We start from the raw sequence: 22,207 nt of genomic DNA on the forward strand, positions 1-22,207 counted from the left end.
CATTATACCTTCCCAGGGAATGCCAATGGGGCAGGGGTGCCCAGGCTCCCCAACCCGGGGTACATGGCGGAACCTGTTACCCGCCTCCCTTGCTGCCCCTCCCACCCCAGTATTTATTTGACTGAGGTAGTTCTCATCGAGCCATGGGACTCTGTCTGGTATTGTGCTTGTTGCAAGAAAAACAGCAGTTGAGATAAACGAGTCTTCTCATCTGTCATCACGGACCGATTGCTTGCCACAATCTCCAACCCCTCCACTTCCCGCAGGGATCACTCCCTCTGCGATTCCCTTACCCTTTCAAACATCCCCACAAATCTCCCTCCTGGCATTTTCCTCTACAAGCAGCCGAAGTGCTGCACCTCCGGGTAGTCCTTCATCTGTGAATCCGCTGGGTTCTGGCTATTGCGTCTGTTGCTTCCAATGGAGCCTCCCCTGCATTGGTGAGACCCATTGTAAATTGTGGAACTGCTTCGTTGGACACCTCCACTCCATTTGCCACAAGCTGGGTTTCCCAGTGGCCAAACATTCCAATTCCCATTCCCATTCCCATATCGGTCCATGACCTCCTCTTGTGCCAAGATGAGGCCACCCTCAGAGTGGAGGAGCAACACATTATATTCTGTCTGGGTAGCCTCCAACCTGAAAGCAAGAATATCAATTTCTCCTTCAGGTAAACAAATCCCCCCCCCCTTCCTCTATTCCCCATTCTGATCCTTTACCTCTTCTCACCCTCCTATTACTTCCCCCAGGTTCCCTCCTCCTTCCATTTCTCCTATGGTGCACTCTCTTTTCCTGCCAACTTCCTTCTTCTCCAGCCCTTGACCTTTCCCACCCACTTGGCTTCACATATCACCTTCTAGCTAGTCTGCTTCCCCTCCCTCCACCTTTTTATTCTGGCATCTTCCCCCTTCCTTCTCAGTCCTGAAGAAGGGTCTTGACCTGCAGCATCGACTGTTTATTCATTTCCATAGATGCTGTCTGACCTGATGAGTTCATTCAACATCTTGTGTGTGTGTTGCTCTGGATTTCCAGCATCTGCGGACCTTCCTATGTTTGTGAAGGTTAATTTTGTTTTTTTTCTCACTTAGTTTAATTTATTTCATTTTAAAGTTACAACAGCTGTTTGTTTACTCTTGTCATTACCTTTCTTTGGAGCTTAGAAGAATGGGGATAATCTTACTGAAACCTATGATACTAAGGGGGCATTATATGGCATTACGTGGTGGTCATTGAGTTTTCATTAGTGGAAGAAACTCAAACGAGGTTTGGAGACTTAAGGATGGTTGTTTAAAACTGAGACGTGTAGGAATTTCTTCTCACAGAGCGCAGTGAATCTCTTGAATTTTCTGCCCCAGAAGGCAGTGGAGGCTAAAACATTGGGGATATTAAAAGAGGAAGGTAAGTAATTTTTTGAAAAATCATGTATTTGAGGGCAACAGGGAACTCTCATAGAAGATGAGGCAGATGATGCTTTGTGTCAAGATGACTATCCAGATGAAAGGTCACAAACAGAAATGGTGACAGTGCATTTCCCTCCACAGGTGCTACCTGACCCATTGAGTTCCTCTAGCATCTTCTGGGCAGCTATAGACTTCTGGCTTCCTGCACCAGTGCATGCAACTTGTACCTATCACCATTCTAATAAAACATCTCTGTGTTCTTACAAAGGCATTGATGTGCTTCCTGAAGTAATGTACCCAAAAAATAGATGCAAAGATACAACTAGGACCAACAAGATCCAAGTTTTTCTTGGTTTTGTGCTGTACACTTTAGATGGAAAGCTAAGAAGTCCATATTCCTTCTAAAAGAGCAGCAAAGAGAGAGGACATTCTTATACGTAACTGAGAAAATGTTTACCTTATTCTGAGATGTAATTGTTATTGAATACTTGCCTAAAAGCTAGAGAATTGGCTAGTGGGTATCTAGTCTTACACTCTGATAATATAGAATAGCTGAATCCAACACTGAATGCAGCGGAAGTATGTTCTGTTGGGTGAAACACGAATAATTTTCCTGCAAATGCTTTAAGCATTGTGATCAATACACACTTCCACAAAGTATCAACTTTCCCAGTTTCCATTTTTTAAAAATCACTGCCCATTCAGAAGTAAGCTCTGTGTTCACAATCTTCGCAAACATCAGGTATTGAGAGTAGTCACAATAGGGATATACTGGGAAGTTATCTATCATTGTAAAGATAGACACTACACTGAGAGAAGACATTGAGTACAATGAAACCAAGATTCATGCTGCAAATATTCTGGATATTTTTAACGTGTGTGTGTGTACACATATGAAGTGATACATAGGTGGGTCTACATTGAACAGATGGTTACAGCTTGTTCTGGCAAATACAATAAGGGTACTTGATAGATACAATAGGGCCTTTTAAGAGACTTTTAGATAGGTACATGGAGCATAGAAAAACAGAGGGCTATGCGGTAGGGAAATTCTAGGCAGTTTCTAAAGTAGGTGACATGGTCGGCACAACATTGTGGGTAAAAGGGTCTGTAACGTGCTGCAGAATTCCATGTTCTGTGTTGCACAAACCTGCATTCAAAGGGTCATTTGATCATATACAGTACAAGGTGTAATGCTGAGAATTAATAAATAAATCGAAAGGAAGTTGAGTAACAAGCCTTTTATGCAGGGATTTGAACCAGCTGCCACATTAAAATGAGATAAAGAGTATGAAGAAATATTGAAAGGAAAGTGAGTACTTGGCAGAAAGTATATTGAAGGCTGAGTGAAATAAAATTGAGAGGAATTGTGGATGGAGCATTAGGACTGACTTGTTTTTATTTAATTTATTCATTCTCTGGAAGTGGACATCACTGATGATTTATGAGGACGTTGATAGTTATGAGGAAAGGTCGATTGTTTTCTTTGAATCAAGATGAACAGAGGTGCTTGAGCTTATGAGCAGTCTCAGGAGAGTCTCGGTGGTCAAGAAATAAGGGTTGAAGAAATTGGCAGATGAATTAAAGGCAAGGGCAGGGGAAGAAAATTTATATCACCCAGATAGTGAGAAGGTCTGGAACTAGATGCCTGAAAGGAGAACCAGATATCATATTTAAACAGTACTTGGATGTGAACTTGAGGAGCCATGACTAGCATAACGTTTGTCACCTGAACCATGTTACAGTGAAAAACTCTGCCTTGCACGTCATCCAGCCTTCACCCTGACCCTAATGCAGAAAGATCATTTCATCTCATCAGTACATTGAGGTGATACAAGGGATAAACAATAAAAGAATTCAGAACTGAGTGTTACAGTTACTGAGAAAGTCCAGGTGCAAGGCATGACAAGGCAGAAAGTGGAAAAGAAAATGCAAAGGTGTTTGGGGGGAGGGGGCTGCAGGAAGTTCGACAGTAACTATTACTTTGTGTATCAGAACCCCATTCCACTAAGAGAAAGGAGAAGCACTGTCGACGTTTCAGGCCGAAACCCTTCGTCCTGACAAAGGGTCTCGGCCCGAATCGTCGACAGTGCTTCTCCCTATAGATGCTGCCTTACCTGCTGTGTTCCACCAGCATTTTGTGTGTGTTGTTGTTTGAATTTCCAGCATCTGCAGATTTCCTCGTGTTTGCCCACTAAGAGAAAGTGCAGTTTCTAGCCATTAAGGTTCAAGGTCATGATGAGGTTAAAGAGTGGAAGGGAAAAGACAAAGAGGCAAGTTGCGAGAAGTTTGAGGAGAAGGGAGCAACTATTATTTTCTGAATCAGGAAGCTGTTATACTAATAGAAAGTGCGTAGCAGATAGTCAATAAGGCATAAGGCCATGGTGAGGTAGGTTGTAAGGTCACGAGTCCATCTCATTGTACCAGAGGTTCATACACTAGTTGTAAGAGCGGGATAGAAGCTGTCCTTGTGCCTGGTGGAATGTGCTTTCTGGCTTTTGCATCTTCCGTCTGATGGGAGGGTGAGAAGAGGCAGTATCCAGAATAGCTCTTTGTCATTGGCATACACATAATGAGTTGAATGGCCTCTCTCCACAGTGTAAAACTTCTACCATTCTAAGATGGATTGAGTCTATTCATGAGATTATACAGACATTTCTCTACTTCTTATTCACCTCAGAGCTTACCAGGACACCTAGGACCATTTATAATCTTTCTTGTATATTATTGCATATTTTAGGAATACTATAAGAAGTTTCCAGCAATATCTCAAGGTATTCTAGGTGCTGACATATGATCTCTTAGAACATGTGAAGGTGCAAAGTCGTTTTGTTGTGTGAGATCTTTGCCATTGAATATACCTGCCATTCGGAAGCAAATTACAAGATGGCAAGTGTATCAGACCTGGCTCATGAGGCAAATTGTTGGGAGCACACAACAAAGTGGGCTCTTTGCTTCATGTTTTTTTTATTTCCTTCTAAGATTGGGACAGATGAATTGATTCTTCTTATAAAGGCTCAACTGGGATGAACTGGCGTGAGAACGGTGATGAGACAGAGCAAACAAAAAGAAACAGTTACTCCACCCTACTGCTCCCTCCAAAAAAGTCATTCTTACAAATTTAAGATATTCCCAAGGCATTTTATTGTCAATATTAGTGAAGTGTAGTCATTGTTACATTGTACAAAATACAGAAAGCTGTCCGTGTGGTGCAAACTCCTACAAATACCACAGCAACAGTGACAAGAGAACCTGGCGTTTCATAATGGGCTCGGGGCTTTGAGGGTAAGATACCTGCTCTTTCTTGTGATTACGTTAAGTGATCCCACATTCAGGCGAGACCGCATTTCATATATTATTTTCAGCTTTGGCCACTTTGTCAAAGGAAAGATGTCGTTCAGCAGGGACGTATGCTGGGATTTCAGGGAATGAGTTATGGAGAGAGGTTGAGCAGCTTGGGAGTGTCTTCAGTGGAGCATATGAGAATGAGGGGTGATCTAAATTACAAGGAGCATAGACTAGGGTGAATATGCTCAGTCCTTTTCCCAGGGTTGGGGAGGAGCTTTAAGGTCAGAAAGGACAGATTTTATAGGAACCTGAGGGGCAACCAGGTTACAAACTATTGAAGTTGCATTTATTGACCTGTACATATATTCACAGATGCAAAAACAACTTACTTGCAGCAACATCACAGACGCAGAGCATTAAAAACACGACATTCAGAGAAAAAAATCATTCTTCTAAACTCCAGTAAGTACAGCCTCAGAGCCATCAAACGCTCCTCATATTTTAACCCATTCATTCCCAGGATCATTCTTGAAAACCTCCTCTGGACGCTTTCCAATGTCAACACAGCTTTTCTGAGAAACACACACAAAATGCTGGAGCAGCTCAGCAGACCAGCCAGCTGGACTCCTGCTGAAGTGTCCCAGCCCAAAACATCGACTGTACTCTTTTTTCCTAGATGCTGACTGGTCTGCTGTGTTCCTTCAGCATTTTGCGTGTGTTGCTTGGATTCCCAGCATCTGCAGATTTTCTTTTGTTTGTGACATCTTTTCTTAGATATCGGGCCAAAAATTACTCACAATACCTTAAATGTAGTCTGATCAATGTCTTATAAAGCTTCGGATTTATATCCTCGTCTTTATATTCTAGTCCTCTTGAAATGAATGCTAACATTGCATTTACCTTCTCTATTACTGATTCAGTTGCAGGTTGACCTTTAAGGAATCCTTCATGAGGACTCCCAAGTCCCCTTGCACATCCAATTTCTGAATTTGCTCCCCTCTTAGAAAATAGTCTCGCCTTTATTCCTTTTACCAAAGTGCATGACCATACACTTCCCTACACTACATTCCATCTGACTCTTCTTCGGTCATTCTCCTATTCTGTCCAAGTCCATCTGCAGACTCCTGCTTCCTCAACACTACCTGGACCTCCAACTATCTTTGTACCATCCACAAATAGCCACAAAACCATCAACTCCGTCATCCAGGTCACATGCATACACAGTAACGTGATAAGTATCAGACCCTACACCAAATCCTGCAGAACATCACTAGCCACCGGTAGCCAAACACAAAAGGCCTCTTTTATTTCCGCTTTTTGCCTCCTGCCAGTCAGACAATCTTATATGCATGCTAGTATCTTTCCTTGATACCATGTACTCATCTTGTTTAGCAGCTATATGCCAAAGGCCTTCAGAAAATCCAAGTAAATAACATCCACTGGCTCTTCTTTGTCTATTCTGCCTGTTATTTCCTCAAAGAATTCCAAAAAATTTGACAGACATGATTTTGCCAAAAGGAAACCATGCTCACTTTGGCCTACTTTATCATGTGTCTCCAAGTCTCCTGAAATTTTCTCTTTAGTAATGGACTCTAACAGCTTTCCAACCACTGAATTTGGGCTAACTGGTCTATAACTTCCTGTGTTTTTGCTTCCCTCCTTTCTTAAACAGTGGAGTGACATTTCTGATTTTCAGTCTTATGGAACCATTCCAGAATCTAGTGACTCTTAATAGATCACTGCTAATGCCTCCACAATCTTTTTCAGAACCCTGGTGGGTAGTCCATCTGGACCAGATAACTTATCCACCTTCAGGGCATTCAGTTTCTCCATAGTAATTGTGACTACATTCACTTCTGCCCACTTACACTCATGAATTTCTGGCATGTTGCTGGTGTCTTCCGTAGAGAAGACAGATGCAAAATACTTATTCAGTTCGTCCATCATTACTTGGTTCTCCATTCCTACCTTTCCAGTGTCGTTTTCCAGCAGTCCGATAACCACACTTACCTTTCCTTTACTCTTTATATATCTGAAAAAAACTTTTGGTATCCTTTTTTATATTATTGGCTAGCTTAACTTCATATTTCATCTTTTCTCTGCTTATTGCTTTTTTGGTTGACTTTTGATGATTTTTAGGAGTATCCCAGTCCTCTAACTTCCCGCATGCTTTTGCTATATTGCATTCCCTCTTTTGCTTTCATGCACTCTTTGACTTCCTCAAATCATTGGTGAGGCCACACTTGGAGAATCTGGCTATTGTTTTGTAAGAAAGCCATTATACTGGAAAGAGTGCAAAGAATATTTCTGTTAATGTTACCAGGAACAGGCCTGAGGTATTGGGAGAGGCTGAGCAGGTTAGGACTTTACACCTTGGGATGTAGGAGAATGAGAGATGACTATATAGTTAGATAAAATCATAAGGGGTATAGATAGGGTGAATGTATACAATCATTTTCCCCAAGAAAGAAAACAAAAAATTAGAGGGCATAGGTTTCAGGTGAGAGGGAAAAAGATTTTTAAAGGGGTCTGAAGAGTAACTTCTTCATACAGAGGGTGTTGTGTATGTGGGGATAACTCATGGGAGGTAGTTAAGACAGACACAATAACAGAATTTAAAATATATTCAGAGTGGTTACATTGATAGGAAAAGTTTAGAGGAAGATGGGCCAAACTCAGACTATCTTAGTCGGGAATGTTGGTCAAAAAGGATAAGTGGACCAAAAGGACACTTCCCAAGTTGTATGACTCTTTGACTATAAACTCTCCAGTCCTGGTAACGTCCTGGTTCTGTATTGTTCCTTTCTTCATATGCAGTTCTTTGTACACCACAGTGACATAGCAGGTATTGCTGCTGCTGTATCATTCCAGTGATCTAGCTTTGATTCTGAATTCCTCAGTCGTCTGCACCCAGAGTCCATTTGTCCTTGGTGACTGCTAGGATGATCCCGGAGGGCACCAGTTTCCTCCCGCTTCAAAGACTTTGTTAATTGGCCATTGTAAATTACCCCTGGTGTGGATACAAGAATTGGAAGGAGAGTATGTTACAGGGAGATAAGTGTGTGAAAGTGATGGATGGTATTGCTTTTAGAGCTGGCTCTTTCTCAGCCTTAAGGAAATCTGAAAGGTAGCACATGATAAAAGTGCAAGAGATCTTGGAGGGAATTATTCAGGTAAGCATCAGGTGTTTACAGGAAAATATTATCATTCAGAGATGCATGGCTTGTCCCTTACTCGGCATTTCATTGTTAAGGTCTCACACATGGTACCAGATGATAAATGCTTGTCACAGCTGAATGACTGCTTTTCGAGAGAGAGGCCCATCTGTACAGGCGAAGAGGAGTTGATATATAAGAAGCTGAGTTGGTGTAGTGTTGCCAGTACATGTATCTATCATATTGGATTGACAAAGTTGCCACAAAATGATGTTCCATCCGCCTCCCATATAAATGCCATATGCTTCCTGTTCAAATTACATATGTTCCTCATATTCATGATGATCAATTTCACATAGTGTCATCCAGTTGTGCAGTACAGAACTGGACCCTATGACTCTTCATGTCCATGCCAACCTATTTTGTCTATCTACACTAATCCCACTTGCTTGCCTTAGGACTCTGTCCTTCTATACATTGCATTATTTAAGTATCTGTCTGAATGCCTTTAAGACTTAGTGACTATATCTGATTCCACGGCCTGCTTTGGCAGCAAGCTCCAAATATCAACTACTGTCTGTGTAAAACACTTATGCCTCAGGTCCCCATTAAAATTCCTTCCTCTCACCTTAAATCTATGCTATCTTGTGTTTGAAACCCCAAGATTCTGGCTACCCCGCTTATAATATTGCACATTTCTGTCAGGTCACCCATCAGTCTCCCTCACTCCAAGGGAAACAAGTCCAGACTCTCCAATCTTTCTCCATTACCAAATCCAGGCCACAAATCCTGGTGAACAACTTCAACATTTTAAATAGAGAAGAAAGCTTTTTGGTTATTTTCAACAAATTATGTACTTCTACGCAATTTGGTACCATGCCAGGTCACAGCGGGATGGTCACTCTGTAACTACACAAAGAAGCAGCAGGATGAGGGCTTTGGATTCTTGAACCCACTCTGCCATTCAGTGAATTCACAAATCATCCTTTACCTCAGCATTACCTTATCTTTATATATCAAAATAAACTATATTCCCAATAAAAATCATTTACAAGAATAAATTGTGCAATGCCTTTTCATCTAACATTCATCGTCAATGCCTTAAGTTGTTTCCTGTTACATTCGCATTGTTGTCACTCATGTCCAAAGGTTCATTCATTATTAAAGTATGTTTGCAGCATACAACTCTGAGATCCGTGTTCTCCAGATAACCAAAACACAAAGCCATGGAAGCTGTTCAAAGAAAAACATCAAGCATGTGCAAAAAGAAACAAATCACACAAATGGCAACATGATCATTAACCCCCCGTCCCAACACACACGAAAAAAATTGCGAGAACAGCATCAAGAACATCACCCCCCATGTAAAAAAAAAACAAATCATGCAAAGAGCAACAAGAATATCATGTGGCCCCCTGGGGTAATGCATCTTGACAGTAAATGAGGGGTATCCGCACCCTTTCTGTCCAGTATTAGAAGAACTGTGGTCCTTTGGCACGGAGCACTGGCGGTGGCTGCACCCAGCTTCAGTGCGTCCTCAGCACGTACTCCTGTGGCTTGGAAGCTTTACTAACCTTTGATCAAGAAAATTAGAAATTTCTTGAAAAAGATCCTCCACCTGCCTTCTTGTTCAAAAGATCAGCACCCTCTGAGTGAGGAGATATTTTCTCGGCTGAGAGGTTAATTGGCCAATTGTCCATTAGTCCTAATGCGTAGGTATGTGTGGAGGAAAGAAAATGGAATCAGTGTGGGACTGCTGTAAGTGAACTGAGGTTCCCTGACCATATCACAGCCACCACACCACCCTGTGACCAGACATTGTCCTTGTGTCTGAGTCTACGAAGCAGGTGGTGATGCTGGAGCTGAGTCCCATGGGAAGATCACTTGGAAGAGGTCTTTGAAAGGAAGCTATCTAAGTATGCAGGACTGGTCAGCAACTGCCAGCAGGCTGGATGGAGAGTGAGGTGTCTCCCAGTGGAAGTTGGTTGTAGGGGATTCGCAGCCCATTCCTTAGCCAGAGCCTACAGCAATTTGGGCATCAATGGAGAGAGGAAGAGGAGAGGCATTTGCAGTACCGCCGGTGTGGCAGAGAGGGCCTCAAGGTGGCTGTGGCTCAAGAGAGGGGAGTCATGGGGTCAGGAGAGGCTAGCCATCAGGACACTAAGTGGGGTCTGATCAGCCCCCGGCTGGGTCACCTGGAGGAGGGTGTATGATGTTGAAAGACCTGAAACACCCGATGATTCCAGGAACATCACTGATGATGTGTCCAGAGCCATCAGTAGGTGTATGCACACAGCAGTGTTTGGGCAGACAGCTCTGTGCTGAATGTTATATCTTTTATCTTGAGACAATGAGTTTTGGTTCTAATCAAAATAAATCAAATCAATCGAGTTCATTGACCTGTGCTCAAGTCCTGGAAGGTACAATCCAATGAAAAACAAGGTTGCAGCAACATCACAGTCACTTAGGTACAGTCAACATAGAGAAAATAGAATTATGCATAAAATTACAAAAGTTACCGAATAATATTAAAGAGGACACTAAAGGTTTCTTCAGATACATAAACTGTAAAAAAGAGTTGAGAGTGGATATTGGACAGCTGAAAAATGATGCTGGAGAAGTATTAATAGGGAATAACGAAATGGTGGATGAACTGAAGAATAATTTGCATCAGTCTTCACCATGGAAGACACTAGCAGTTTGGTAGAAGTTCCTGGTGTCAGGGAGCATGAAATGTGTGAAGTTATCATAATTAGAGAGAAGGTTCTTGAGAAACTGAAAGGTCTGAAGGTATATAAGTTACCTAGACCAGATGACGTACACATCAGAATTCTGAAAGATGTGGCTGAAGAGATTGTGGAGGCATTAGTAATAATCTTTCAAGAATCACTAGATTCTGCAATGGTTGATAAAGACTGGAAAATATCACTTCATTCTTCAAGGAGGGGGAGAAGGAGAAGAAAGGAAACTATAGGCCGGTTAGTCTGACCTCAGAGTTGGAAAGATGTTGGAGTCGATTATTAGAAATTTCCAAGGTCTCAGGGTACTTGGAGGCACATAATAAAATAGGATGTAGTCAGCATGGTTTCCTAAAGGGGAATTCTTGCTTGTCAAAGCTGTTGGAATTCTTTGAAGAAATAACAAGCAGGATAGACAAGGGAGAATCAGTTGATGTTGCGTACTTGGATTTTCAGAAGGTTTTTGACAAGGTATCACATACGAGGCTGCTTAACAAGCTGCAAGCCCATGGTATTACAGGGAAAATTTGAGCACGGATAAAGCAATGGTTGATTGGCAGGAGGCAAAGAGTGGGAATAAAGAGAGCCTTTTCTGGCTGGCTCCTGGTGACTAGTGGTGCTCCACAGGGGTCGGTGTTGGAGCCGATTCTTCTTACGTTATATGTCAATGATTTGGATGATGGAATTTCTGGATTTGTTGCAAAGTTTACAGAGGATATGAAGATAAATGGAGGGGCAGGTAGTATTGAGGAAGTAGAGAGGCTACAGAAGGACTTAGACAGATTAGGAGAATGAGCAAATAAATGGTAGATGGAATACAGTGCTGGGAAGTGTATGGTCATGCAATTTGGGAGAAGAAATTAAAGGGTTGATTATTTTACAAATGGAGAGAAAATACAAAAAGTCGAGGTGCAAGGCAACTTGGGAGTTCTTATACAGGTTAACTTGCAGGTTAAGTTTGTGATAAGGAAGGCAAATGTAATGTTAGTATTCATTTCAAGAGGACTGGGACATAAAAGTAAGGATGTAATGTTGAAACTTCATAAAGCACTGATGAGGCCTCACTTGGAGTATCGTGAGCAGGTTTGGGCCCCTTATCTTAGAAAGGATGTGCTGAAACTGGAGAGGGTTCAAAGGAGGCTCATGAAAATGATTCCAGGATTGAATGGCTTGTCGTATGAAGAGCATTTGATGGTTCAGGCCTGTATTCACCTGAATTCAGAAGAATGAGGGGTAACTAAACTGAAACCTATCAAATGGCGAAAGGACTTGATGGAGAAGATGTGGAGGAGATATTTCCTATGGCAGGAGAGTCTAAGATGAGAGGACACAGCCTCAGAATAGAGGGGTGTCCTTTTTGAATGGAGATGAGGAAGTATTTCTTTAGTCAGAGAGCAGTGAATCTGTGGAATTCTTTGCCACATGCAGCTGTGGAGGCCAAATCTTTATGTATATTTAAGGCAGAGGTTGATATATTCTTGAACGGTCAGGGCATGAAGGGATACGGGGGGAAGGCAGGAAAATTGAGAGGAAAATTGAATTAGCCATGATAAAATGGCAGAACAGCCGTGATGGGCCAAATGGACCAATTCTGCTCTTGTATCTTATTATATCAGACCAAAACCAATATAACCAGAAAAAAACAATATAACAGTACAAAAGAAAGACACAATCATTGGCAGGTCAATGGTAATGAAAGAGATTCATAGTCTTCCATGCTGAGGCACGATTAGGGTTGTGCAAGTCAGTTGAAGAACTTGAGGGAGGTAGCTTTTCATGAAAGCAGTGGCGGGGCACTTCAGCCATCTGCACCTCCTGCCTGACTGTAGCTGTGTGATGAGGGCATGAACCAGATGGAGATCGAAGCTCAAATTCAGAGTACATTTATTGTACAACCTTGGCTGCCTGCAAGGAGACACATCTCAAAGTGTACATACTTTGATAATAAATCTACTTAGAACTTTGATCTATTGAAGAGGCAGTGCCTGATCTAGATACTGTCAATGGTGGCGAGGTCTGTGGCTATGATGGAGCTGGTTGTGCCCACGACTCTCTGTCACCTCTCGTATTCCTATGCGTCGGAATTACTGTACCAGACAATGATGCAAGAAATCAGGATAATTTCAACAGTGCATCTGTAGAAGTCAGTGTATTCCGTGACATGCCAAATCCCCTTATAGTTCTCAGAAAGTAGAGGTGCTAGACAACCACCAGGGGAAATGGCACCTCTGTGCTGCATTGTCAGACGGTTTGTATTATGAGCACTTCAGTGAGATCACCTCTCAGACTTAAACAGTACTGGCCCAGTCTGTTTAATATTTCCCCATAGGACAAACCTGCCTCCCGAAATTCAATCTGGCTAACTTTTCCTGAACCCTTCACAGTACAATAATGTCCTTCTTTCAGTCTACCCCTGTACTCAATATTCACAATAGAACCCTCTGTGATTCAAGTGGAATTGGTTTAATATTGTTATACATATATATTAAAGCTAGGTGAAAACTGTTCTGTGTGTAATCCATCACATCAGTACACCAAGGTAAAGGAATAACAGAATAAAGTGTTTCAGTTGTAGAGAAAGTGCAGTGCAGGGAGACAATAAGGAGGCAAATCTTGAGGTCACGAGTCCATCGAATCATACAAGGGGACTGTTCCATCATGTATAACAGCAGTGGAGAAGCATGAGCCTGGTGGTTCCTTTCAGGCTATGTACCTTCAACCAACAGGAGGGGAGAAGAGAGGCTGTCCACAGTGTGTGGGTCATTGAATATGTTGGCTGCTCTACCGAGACAGTGAGAAATGTGGACAGAGCTTATTGATTTGTTATTGTCATGTGTACATTGAAAAACTTGCCTTGCATCCCATCCAATCAGGTCACATCATTCCTGGAGTGCATTGAAGTTGTACAAGGTAAAACAATAACAAAGTGCAGAATAAAGTGTTACAGCTACAAAGACAATTCAATGCAGGTAAACAATAAGGTGCAAAGTCATAATGAGATAAATAGTGAGGCCAAGAGTACATTTTATCATACTATGGAGCCATTTGATAATCTTATAACAGCAAGATAGGGGTGCCCTTGCGCCTTGTGATACCGGCTTTCAGACATTAGTGTCTTCTGCCCAATGGGAGAGGGAAGAACAGAATATGTCCAGTATGGCTGGGGTCTTTGATTATGTTGGGGGCTCTACTGAGCCAGTGTGAAGTGTAGACAGTATTCATGGAGGGAAAACTGGTTTCCATGATGTTCTGACCTGTGTCCACAGCTCTCTGAGGTTTCTAGCAGACACAGACAGCGTAGTTGCCTTACCAAGCCATGATAAATCCATGGTGCAAAGTTCAAAACGTCAGAGTTGTGGACACAGCTCAACATAGCACAGAAACCAGCTTCCTCTCTATGGACTCTGTCTAAACTTCTCACTGTGTCAGTAAATCAGCCAGCTTAATCAAAGAGCCACCCACCCGGACATTTTCTCTTCCACTGGGCAGATGATTCAAAAGTCTGAAATGACATATCACCAGGCTCGAACACAGCTTCTACCCCGCTGTTATTAGACTATTAAAGGGTTCTGTAGGACAGTAAGACCGACTTGTGACCTCACACTCTATCTCATTATGATCTTGGGTTTCATGGTTTACCTGCATTACACTCTCTGCAGCTGTGCACTTCACACTTTATTCTAGATTGTTATTGCTTTACCTTGTTCTACCTCGATGCACTGTGTGATGAATTGATCTGTGTGAACAGTATGCAAGACGAGCTTTTCACAGTATCTTGGTACATGCATCAATAATAAACCATTTCCAATTCCAAATCTAATAAAGATTTGTGAGAGTCCAAATAAGCATGTCAAATCTTTTCAGCCTTCTCAGGAAGTTGGGCTTCCTTGGCCTTGGTTATCAATGCAGCTACAAAGAAGGCATGACAGCGGCTATATTGCTTATCAATGGTCATATTGGTTATCAATGCAGCTACAAAGAAGGCATGACAGCGGCTATATTTCATGAGGACTTTGAGGAGACTTGGTATGTATGTCACCAAAAAATAAGACACACAAATTTCTACTGTGGAGAGCATTCTAATTGTCTGCATCACCATCTGGTATGGAGAAGGGCACTCCTATACAGGATTGAAGTAAGCTGCAGAAAGTTGTAAACTTAGTCAGCTCTATCACAGGCAGTAGCCTCCACAGTATCCAGGACACCTTCAAGGAGTGGTGCCCATCATTAAGGACCCCCATCACCCAGGTCAAGCCTTGTTTTCATTGTTACTATTAGGAAGGAGGTTCTGAAGCCTGAAGGCACACACTCAACAATTCAGGAATAGCTTCTTCCCCTCTGCCATCTGATTTGTGAATGGACATTCAACCCATGAACACTACCTCAATTCTTTTTTATTTCTATTTTTGCACTATTTATTTATTTTAACTATTTAATATCAATTTACTTACTGTAATTCACAGTTTTTTTCTATTATCATGTATTGCATTGTACTGCCTCTGCCAAGTTAACAAATTTCATGACATATGCCGGTGATAATAAGCCTGATTCTGATTTCGGTGTTAACGTGGTCAGATCAGGATAGTTTATTGACGACGTTCACTCCTATGAACTTGATGCTCTCAACTCTCATGCCCTCAGCACCACTGTTGTAAACAGGAGCACGTGCACTTGTCTTCTGTTTGTTGACATTGAGGGAAAGATTGTTGTCGTGACCATGTCACTAAGCTCTGAATTTCCTTCCTGGCTCATCATTTTTTGAGATTCAACAGAGTCCACACAGTGGAGGCTGTCGTCTGTGATGCGTTGAGCTGCACCCACGACTCTCTGTGGTTTCTTGTGGTCACAGGTGGGGCGGTTACCATACCAAGCTGTGACTTACAATTGTTGTAATAATGCCCAGTTAATCGTTTCTGCTGCATTCTTTGAAGAATAAATGTTAGTTAGAACAATGGGAAGACCTTACACATTCTTTTTTGAAATCACATTATGATAGTTTTCTCATTTATTTGTACAAGACATGGAATCGTACTGCAGGGACATTAGCCCTTCATGGTGACCAAAGTGCCTTCCTGAGCTAGTCCAATTTGCCTGCATTCAGCACATACCAGTCTAAATCTTTCCCATCTGTGAATCCATCCAAATGTTTTTTAAAATGTTATAATCTTACCTTAATCTATCACTTCCTCTGAAACCTCATTCCATACACCCACCACTCTCTCTGTAAAATAACTTGCCCCTCATGTCCCATTGGGAGATCTGCAAAAGGGGCTACCTCAAGCCCCTGGTATCAACAGAGATATGAATACCAGCTGCCTCCCATCCCTTAACAACTCTCCACAGCCCCTGAATACATTTCATCGGAAGGAATTCATTACAAGGCAAGATAACCAATTGTGACCTAGCTGCAACTTTCAACGTGCTCCCCGCTCCACTATAAACACCTGGTGGGAACTGGCTTCTAACCAGCATGTGTTTATTTTGAATTGGTGGGGGGGGGGGCGGTCTTTAATTACTCTGAATTACTTAAGTGCAAATTCTCACAGCAGGAGGATCTTCAGTGAAACCTCCTCCTTGTTGGTTTCACAAGGAAACAGCTATATCCCACCAAGGCACAGAATCTTCGTCTGATCCTGAAGGGGATATAAATGTAGATTTATGTTTACATGTCGGAATCTGGCCCCAGCATGTTTCAGGAAAGTCCCTTGTTATTATGGGCCTTATATAAACAGAGACTCTGCCTTTGAAGCCAGCAACCTATCACAACTCTCTTGGTGATGGGTCACCATTATTGCCAATCCAATCACTCTAAATTTCAAATGAGATTAAACCAAGGCCTCAGGTAAAGGGAAATGATTGTTGCTTTAAATAAGAAAGGTGCAATCTGAACCATTACAATGTTAACAACCTAAGTTGAAAGTTCAAAGATGTGTGGGTCAAGTTTTTCTATACGGGCTGATGTGGGTGCCTGGAATGCACTGCTGGGGTAGTGGTGGAGGCAGACACTATAAAGTGGTTTAAGACTCTTCGAAAGGCACATGAATATGAAGGGTGATAGCAATGGATCATATGCAGGCAGAAAGATAAGGGGTCCTTAGCTTCATTAGTTTGGCATAACCTTGTAGGCCAAAGGATTTGTTCTTGTACTGTACTGGTCTGTGTTCAATATTATCCACCCATTTTTATTTATCATTGCCTGGCTTTTTGCGTGAGTTTACTGTTTTTCCAACATTACAACAGAAACTGCATTTCTTGGTTGTAAGATGCACTGGACATCCTCAAAAGGGAAGTAGAAAACAGGATAAAAATTCGAGTATTACTGTATCAAGTGAAATGATATGAGTAAAGAAGGTGTGTTGCTAGGCATTTCATTGTGCCCGTGGACCGTTAGCTGTCTTGCTGGCCCAGTGGTGAGTGAGGACTTTGCCACTTTACCCCACATTGGTTGAACAAATAAGCAAGATGAAAAAGGGTGAATGCCAGTGGAAAACACAAGTAAGGTTTTCACCTCTTCTTAGCTGTAGCCTTGGAGGTCCTGTCACGTGACTGATATCTCATTTGTCCTTATATCAATTTTGTCATAGGCAAAATAGAGTTACAAGAAGAGACTAGAAAGGCTGGTTTGTATTCTTTGGAGCAGATGAGGCTGCAGGGTGGTGCTGGTGGGGAACATGATAGAATTATCTAAATTATGGGTGGCATAGACAGGGTACAGTATACCGTATAGCAAGAAGCTTTTCTCATGGCAGAGTTGTCTAAGGACAGAGAGCTACAAGAGACCTCAGAGTTTGGGATCTAGAGCCACAAACAAGATGGTAGAGGTCAGGTAGTATCTGTGGAGGGAGATGAAGGTCCTTGACCTTTAACCTCAACAGATGCCATCTGATCTGCTAAGCTTCTCCAGCATCTTGTCTGTCAGCATAGGGTTATGGTGAGGAATAAGAGGTTGAAGAAGAAAAATAAGTTTCACTCAGAGGGTAGTTGCACTTTGGAGTGCACTGCCTGAGATGGAGATGGAGGCAGATACCCTGATAACATTTAAAAAGCATCTGGATGAGCACTCCAATCACTAAGGCAGACTGCATTATCGGGCAGGTGTTGGTAAACGGGATGGTACTTGATGGTTGCCTTGGACATAGTAGACTGAAAGAATCTGCTTCTGTGCTGTTATAACAATCAGAAGAACAGCTGAACATTTACCTGATGGATTTAATCACCACTGAAATTGCCCAATTCATCAATTTATCTTGCTCTTTAAATCATAGAGTCATCATTACACTGGATAGATACAGGATCTTTGGCCTAACACTTTCATGCAAACCAAAATGTCAGTTGGAGCTAATCTCACTTGCCTGCCACCTCTTCTGACAGATTGTTCCATGTACACACCACCCTTTATGAGAATAAGTTGCCTCTCTGGTCCATTTTAAATCTTGCTCCTCTTGTTTTAAATCCTCCCCCCTCAACTTTTACAGCTAGCAAAGGAAGGTGTTCCATGAAAATGTAGAAGCAGTGGTATGTTTACACATCCAACTTTCTTTCTCTGGCAGTGTAAGGACATTATTCTTCAGTTGATGCAGGTTGTACACTAGTTATAAAATCATAAGGTATGAAAAGCATCTCTTTGTTCCATCGAGTCGACGTTGAAATCAAGCACGCATGTTTACCAATCCTACACTAACCCTTGCTTAGAATTGAATTAACTTTATTACTTACATCCTTCATGAGGAGTAAAAATCTTTACATTATCTCTCCAACTAAATGTGCGATGTACAATTTATAATAATATATAATAAATAGTATGTACAACAGGACAGTCAATATAACATAGAAATACAGTTGTGCCAGCATGAATTAGTCAGTCTGATGGCCTGGTGGAAGAAGCTGTCCCAGAGCCTGTTGGTCCTGGCTTTTATTCTGCAGAGCCAGTTCCCGGATGATAGCAGCTGGAACAGTTTGTAGCTGGGGTGACTCAGGTCCCCAATAATCCTTCAGGCCCATTTTACACATGTCTTTGTAAATGTCCTGAATAGTGGGAAGTTCACATCTACAGATTTACTGGGCTCTCTGCACCACTCTCTGCAGAGTCCTGCGATTAAGGGAAGTACAGTTCCCATACCAGGCCCTGTAGAAAGTTCTTAGGATTTGGGGGCTCATACCAAACTTCTCAAACCATCTGAGGTGAAAGAGGCGCTGTTGTGCCTTTTTCACTACACAGCCAGTACGTACAGACCACATGAGATCCTTGATGATATTGATGCTGAGGAATTTATAGCAGTTCACCTTCTCAACCCCAGATCATTGATGTCAATAGGGGTCAGCCTGTCTCCATTCCTCCTGTAGTCCACAACCAGCTCCTTTGTTTTTGCAACATTGAGGGAGAAGTTGTTTTCTTGACACCACTGTGTCAGGGTGATGAATTCTTCTCTGTAGGCTGCCTCATTATTATTTGAGATTAGGCCAATCAGTGTAGTGTCATCAGCAAATTTAATTAGCAAACTGGAGCTGTGGGTGGCGACATAGTCATGGGTGTACAGAGAGTAAAGGAGGGAGCTTAGAACACAGCCCTGAGGGGCAACTGTGTTGAGAGTCAGAGGGGCAGAGGTGAGGGAGCCCACTCTTACCATCTGCCAGTGATCTGACAGGAAGTCCAGGATCCAGCTACACAAAGCAGGGTGAAGGCCGAGGTCTCTGAGCTTCTTGTCGAGCCTGGAGGGAATTGTGGTGTTGAATGCTGAACTGTAATCCAAGAACAGCATTCTCACATAAGCATCCTTTTTCTCTGGATGTGTAAGGATGGTGTGTAGAGTTGTGGCTATTGTGTCATCAGTTGTGTTGGTAGGCAAATTGTAGGTGGTCCAGAGTGGGTGGTAGCAAGCTACAGGTGTAATCCTTAACCAGCTTCTCAAAGCATTTGCTTATTATTGAGGTGAGTGTGACAGGACGCCAGTTGTTCAGACATGTTACCTTGAGTCTTTTTGGGTACAGGAACGATGGTGGATGTTTTGAAGCACAAATGTACTCTACACTGGGAGAGGAAGAGATTAAAACTGTTTGTAAACACACCTGCCAGTTTTGCTGTGCACATCCTGAGTACTCAACCCTGGGATGCCGTTCAGTCCCGCAGCCTTGCGACTGTCCACCCGTTGGAAACATCTGCATTCCTCAGCCTCAGAGATGACCAAGCTGCAGGATGCATCAGCTCAGTATTGGCAACATTGAATCGAGTGTAAAAAAGATTTAGCTCATCTGGGAGAGAGGCAGCGATGTTACGAACTCCACTGCATTTAGCTTTGAAGTCTGCAACGGCGTGCAGACCTTCCCATAAGCTGCGTGTGTTGTTGATGGAGAGTCGTGTCTGAATCTTGACCCTGTATTGTTGTTCCGCTGCCTTGATGACTTTGCACAGATCATAGCTGCATTTCTCTCCACCTTCGATCATCACCTTCCAGGTTCTATCAGTCACCTATATGGTAAGGATAATTTACCATGGCTTATTAATCTACAATCCTGTGTATTTTTGAGATGTGGGAGGACATGGGAGCAAGGTTACAGAGAGAATGTGCAAACCCCCAAAGAATTGTCATCATTATCAACGTATTAGTCGAGGATTGTTTTCATCCACCAACTGCTGGGCTTTGGGTTTTAACTGTGTCCACTTCAGAGAGCCGCGCTGCTGAGACTGTACATGCAGCAAGCCCTAAACTACGTCCTACACCAATCGCCATACACCAATGCTCCACTGGATGCAGGCTCGCTACTTCAACCTCGGTTCATCCGCTTCTTTGAAGTTTACAAGGTACTTGTGGGTTCAAAGGCAGCTTTAGAGAGGAGGAATAATGCCGCCTGACCTCAAATTGAGTACTGAGTCTGAGATGGTGATGGGGGAGGGGACTGTGGTGGTTTATTGCGTCATATGTTAAATGGAGACCCCCACACTTCTAGTCAATTGGATGCAAATTGGCAGAATCCTAAAGAGCAAAGCAATTGATCAGTATTGATCCCTCCCCAGCCAGCAGCATTTAAAAAAAACCTGCCTGAGCATTAGTGGATAGCTTCCTCTCCTCTGAGTCAGCATGTTGGAGGTAGGGGTTCACATGCTACTCATGTGGACATTTTACTCTTAATTTAATTGACCAGAATACTGGCAAGAACTTCTTTTCTTACTGCGAAAGAAAGTTGTTTGGTTCGCAGTATGCTCATGTTCTCATGAGCCTTTGTTTGTGGAGAGCGAGTGCAAGATTTTAGAAAAATGAATGTTTTTTTTCAGTGAGTTTCAGATTGCTGGGTACTTAGGCACTTGGTAAGGCCCAATAAAAGGAAGTTAGGTTTAAGCAGAGCAGCCATTATGTGAGTGGGACAAGGTTGGAGTAGGAAGCTTGAAACTTTGGCATCAAAAGGCTTCTGTGAGAAGAGACAGAGTCTAAGGTAACTTCGGGTGATTGTTTTCTTTCTTTTTTATTGCACAGTTAGAGCAGTGGGAATACCAGTCAGGGTGATGGAATGCTCCTCTGGTGGGATGTGGAAAGACCGGGAGTCCCTGACTACACCTACAGGAAGTGCATCCAGCCGCAGTTTCTCACAGACTGTGCTAGGGAACTGGAGCTGGAAGTGGATGAACCCCAGATCACTCAGGAGCCTAACGGGTTGATTGTCAGGAGAAACAGTAATGTAGTTATAAATAAGGTGTAAATTCGAGGTAAGAGGGAAAGCGAGATGTGCAACCAAAACAGGGTTTTCCTTTGGACGTTCGCCTCAAAAGCAAGTATACTATTTTGGATACTATTGGCAGGGAAGACCTAGCAGTGGAAAGCCACAGCAGTCAGGTCTCTGGCATAGAATTGGGCTCCGTGTCTCAGAAGGAAAGGGAGGAGAAAGGTGATCTGGAGTGATTGGAGATTCATTGGTTAGGGGAACAGAGAGCAAGTTCAGTGCACAAGAACAGGAATCCTGGATGGTATGTTGCCTCCCAAGTACCAGTGTCAGGGTTGTCTCAGATTAGATCCACCGTATTCTTCAGAATGAGGGTGATCAGGTGGAAAATAGTGAAAAGATGCAAAAATAACAGGGCTGTTGTCATGGGTGACCTCAACTTCTCTAATATTGATTGGTACCTCCTTAGTGCAAATGTTTTAAGTGGGGCAGAATTTGTTAGATTTGTCCAGGAAGGATTCCCAACACAACATGTAGAAAGGCTAACTAGAGGAGAGCACATTCTGGAGCTGAAACTAAGCAAATGAACCTGGTCAAGTGACAGAACTTTGGTGGGTGAACATTTTAGAGACAGTAGCTAAAATTCCCTGTCAGCCTTCAACAAGAATAGGAGCAGATGTTATGGGAAAGAACTGGAAGGAGGATGAATTATGAACTTGGGAGTGTAAGTTGTGAACCAATGTACTTGGGGAAATGCACATTGAAAATTTGGAACATGTTTAGGGAACCCTTGCATTGGGTTCTGAATCGGTTTGTTCCATTGAGGCAGGGAAAGGATGGCAGGGTGAAGGAACCACATTTGACAAGAGACGTTGAACATCTAGTCAAGCGGGAGAAAGAAGCCTTCAAGGTTTAGGAAGCAAGTATTATGCAGCGCTCTGAGAGTTAGAAGATACCATGAAGGAGGTTAGGA

Source organism: Hypanus sabinus, chromosome 9, assembly GCF_030144855.1.
Source record: "Hypanus sabinus isolate sHypSab1 chromosome 9, sHypSab1.hap1, whole genome shotgun sequence".
NCBI lineage: Eukaryota > Metazoa > Chordata > Chondrichthyes > Myliobatiformes > Dasyatidae > Hypanus > Hypanus sabinus.